Consider the following 4,565-nt stretch of genomic DNA (forward strand, 5'->3'; position numbering starts at 1 on the left):
TGCAGCCCTGTAGCAAGTGCAGTTTGACAGAGATGCGCCCTGACCACAGTAGCATGACAGTAAACCTAGGTTGCCTGAGAAGGGCTTGTGGAACAGTTTGCAGAACTGATTAGCCTCTCCAGTACACGCTCCCTGAACGCCTGAGGCCCTTGCCATGGGGTCGCCACGGGCTAGGGCCTCCGCCTGGCATCACTGAACGCAAAAGGACTGCGATGGGAGCAGGGTTTGGCCTGGGAGCTGCGTTTGCACTGCAGCCCTGCCTGTACTCCAGGATCCCACCAGTCCCAGCACCAACATTTGCTCCTCCGTGCCTGCAGCATACGCAACCCCGCACGCGCAAGTGCTCCCGCCATTTCAGGCACGTGCCCCCATACTGGCATGGCCGCACACCTGTAACAGGTGCCTTGGGGTGCATGTGTGGGTCAGAAGCACTCAGCCCTTGTGCCAAAAGGACACCCAGACCTCACAGCTGTTTGGATGCAGTTGGTCCTGGAGCAGCCCCACGGTGCCGCTGCCCTCCCTTTGCTGGCAGAGCTAGCTCTGACCATTCCTCTCTACCTCCAAGTGCCACAAGGGGCTAGAGGTGAGATCCCACCTGCGACATCCTAGCAGAAAAAGTCCTCCTGCCAGCCCAGGGCTTTGGTAACATTTTGACTACTACATACAGCTCCATAAAAATGATCCAGAGCGTTACAAATTATGCCAAAAGCTACCCACCAAACAATAAGCAAGGAGATGTCCTCCTCAGTTGTAACATCCTGATCTGTCAATCTGTCCAGCAACAGAAACACAGTGGAGCAGTTGGTAGCATTTTGCAAAGCATACACAGTGCTATGGGGATCCACCCCTAACCCTACAATCTACATACATGCATTTTTGTGGGTAGGGGAGGACCGGTTACTGAGCAAACCAACCAGGGCATATCATTCACTGGCACAAGTACTTCAGAAATTTAGCTGTTGGGCACAACAGCACAGATGCTGTACAAATAGTATACATATGTTCTTCACACACATATATGTGACACTACGGTTTAGTACCCACAGCTACTATGCAATGCACTTGTTCCCCAGGTGCATGAAGGGAGTGAAGGGAAAAGTGCGCAGTATACAGGTGTTTCAACAGCTGGTGAGAGGTTTACACGTAGCCACACTCAAACAGGCCCAGTAATTAAACGCAGCCATGGAAAATGAACTCTTCAACAGCAATTTTGGCCTTTGTTGTCGTTGAGATGCTTAGACACGCTACTAGTGCCTGTGTAGGGAAGGCAGTGCAAATTGTAGATGGTTTGCGAAGAGCTGTGTTTTAACCATGTTGCTGTAAGGCACCTCATTGAAACCCAATCATTTTTGCAGTGTAAACAGTATATACTGAGTTCTGTTAGCCACAAAAAATATTAAAGCTTATTTTACAATGAGTTGAGGTATAAAGTTAGTTCAGTACATAAATCCAGGCACTTCATCTGCCTTGAAGCCTTGGCAAATTACTGAAAAATTGCTTTAAAAGTTGAAGACAGAGAAGATATTGTAAGGAAACAAAATATTCCCTGCTTAAAAAATGTCTACCTAAAATTCAGCTGAACTGTTGCACTTTCGCTTCAGTGAGTTAAAAAACCCCAACTTTTAGTGAGCTAGCACAAATGAATGTAGTTCACTTAGTGCAAATTAGCCATATATATTACCAAATCATAAAGTTATTCTTTTTATGAGTAAGTTACATAAGAAGTCGGGGTTCTGGTGAAGGGAACAGAAGTAGGCATACCTTTGCTTGTGAGCTCTAATTGCTATTCAATTTCTATTCAGCATTAGAAAGGAAAGCTTTAAGTTTTCCAATAATATAAGAAGACACCAGAAAAATCTATTTGTTTAGGTAATCTGTGCTGCCATATTTTTAAATTTAAAATAAAGTTGTGCCTAACAGAAACTTGTGGACAAACTGGTACAGAACCAAAGAATTATGCAAGATGCTTAGAGGATGATTGTATCCAGTGTTAAGTTCTGCAAAAGACTGAAAAACACTGAGCATGCAGAAATTTCAAGAACCTTATTGGGAACTTAAGTTGCACAGCATTACATGGGACTGGACTCTAACTTCTTTAACAAGCAACGCTGGAGAGGATAGGTTTATTTGGAGCCCCCAGTTGGTTGAAGATGACATACTGTTTTGGAGAAAGCTAGAGGGACCCTAGGCAGCCTGGCCTCAGTATTGATCTTTCTCCCTGAAGTTTCTTCAGATCAACAGCTGGGAACAACCACACTCTTAAGATGAAAAGCCGTTTCACAGTTGTCAAGGAGGAGGATAATCATTAGAAGGTCTTCAGTAGCCATGCTGGGTGAGCAATAAATACTCTTACTGTCAGACAGGCTGTAATGATCAAGCAATCTTCCTAAAAAAAGTGGAAGCATCCACTGTCGGTAAGGGTCCCCTATTTTTTCCTGATGGCAGAGCATAGGAGAGAGGACAGGGCAAGCCAACAGTGGTCCTGTGACAGCTGAAGTAAGCAAGCTGAGACAACAACATGCAGGTGCCCAGTATCTGCAGGTGGCCTCTCCTTTCTGCCAGGCATATTTTCTTGTGGGAGTGGTCTCACCCCAAAGAGGGCAGCTACTCAGTAAAGACCTTCTTCTTGAACTATGCCTGTCCATGGGAAGATGCATGTCTGCTCCCCACCATTCAGAGTAGGACTTTCCAAGTCGTGTGTCCAGCTGCCTCCATGACTGGCCACTCCAGCTGGGGCTGTCACGCAACAGGCAAAGAACACCTGGGATGCCACGTCCCATACAAAGCATCTACTGACCTTCTTCTGAGAGGATGCAGTTACCAGGTCCTCTTTTTTTGAGTGATATTGGGCTATAACTGGCTTTTCTTATTTCTAAACAAAATTTGACATGTGGGGTTAGCGCAGGTTGAAGGGAGAGGCTTGTAGCTCCCTCCTCGCTCTCATTAGCGCTGGCTGATAGGGCACACAGGCTGGGAGGGGGGGCTCTGTGGTGGAGAACTGGCAGCGAAGTCTTTCTCTGCCCCATTCAGGCTGAAGTTGAATCCAGCTTCAGCAAAGAAACTATTTAGCCAACACGGGATTTTTAGGCATGGAAACCTTCCCGTTGGGAGCATCTGCTTCATCTCAGAGCCTTTGGAGAGAGGGCTGGTTTTAGTTTTGGGTTCCCTGTAACCAAAAGGTGCTTATTCTGCCTGTAGATGGGCTTGAAAGTTGCAATACTGTTTCTCACCATGCAATTAACCTTTTCACAAAGAAACCTTAATAATTCTTAGTATTTATGTAACTGCTGTTATCTTTGAAGTGCTCAGTAAATACTGCTGTGGTTTGTTTGTTGTTCTGAAACGGAAACCTGCTTTCCCTTTGCAGCTGAAATGATTCACTAATATTGACAGTAGTTCTTTGCATAGTTGTCGTGCCTTCTGTGCAAGGCTTTCGAAGTGCTCTGCAGACACTATTACTTTTGTAAGTTCCAAAATGCATTGCTGGCGGAGGCAGGGAAATAGATTATTTCATTCACCCACCAGGGAAATGCAGCAGCTGTTCATCAGTTCATGTCAATAGACAAGAGTAAATTTAGACTAGAAATTAAGGGGCACCAAATCCATTTCATAGATGGCAGGACAAAGGTAGGTACCATATAATGATGTGAAATAGAACTGGGACAGGATAAGAGGCCAAATTGGTTTTTGGGTTGGATTTTGGGGTTTCTTTTCCCCACAAAGTGCCATATATATATCCATCTTACACCCCCCAAAAAATCAGCTCCACTAGCACACTGCTTTTAGGCTTGCCTCTGCACATTCAGATCCAGGGGCCCAGCCTGCTGTCCCCTCCACCTGGGATTTATGCAGGTGCTATAGCCTAGTAACTTCCCATCAGCTGCAAGTGAGTACAAAGGACGTGCAACCAAGAACAGGCTACACAGGTGAGTCAAGGAAAAGTATAGGGCATCTTTCTTTTATTTCACTAGTATCAAACCATTGTAGGATGGGGATGAGCACAAGGAAAGGTCCATGGGGTATAGAGAGAAGTGGCATCCCATCAGTGACATGGTAGTGGTGTAGCCTCAGTGGTCCCAAATACATGGAGCTCTTCATTTAAGATGATCACTGCAGTGCAGTGTGCAGGGACATGTATTTAGTAATGATACAAAAAGCAATGTTGTACCTCCTGACTTGCACATGCTGTTCTTCCCTTGGAGCGAAACTGTCTCACTATTGATCCACCCACCTTTGTGTAGTTTAGAAGAGCTGGGAGGCTTAGACTACCAGATCAAACAACTGCAGGTCATATTTAATGCACTTTAACAACAACGATTATTTGCCTCAGAGCCTAATTGCAAGAATAATTCACACTTCTTTATTCAGCCAGTCATGGTGACTATTGGGAAATCCATAAGTAAACCAAATCTTGTGTTGTCTCAGAAATTTCAGAATTGCTGTACAGAAAATGAGGTAGCACAAACCCCGTCCTATTTGTACTTCACTTAATATGAACACTGAACAGACATAAAATACTGCCTTTGTCTGGAACCCCTGAGTCAGCGGTATTAAAATGTCAACGT

This window comes from Gavia stellata, chromosome 3, assembly GCF_030936135.1.
Source record: "Gavia stellata isolate bGavSte3 chromosome 3, bGavSte3.hap2, whole genome shotgun sequence".
Classification (NCBI taxonomy): domain Eukaryota; kingdom Metazoa; phylum Chordata; class Aves; order Gaviiformes; family Gaviidae; genus Gavia; species Gavia stellata.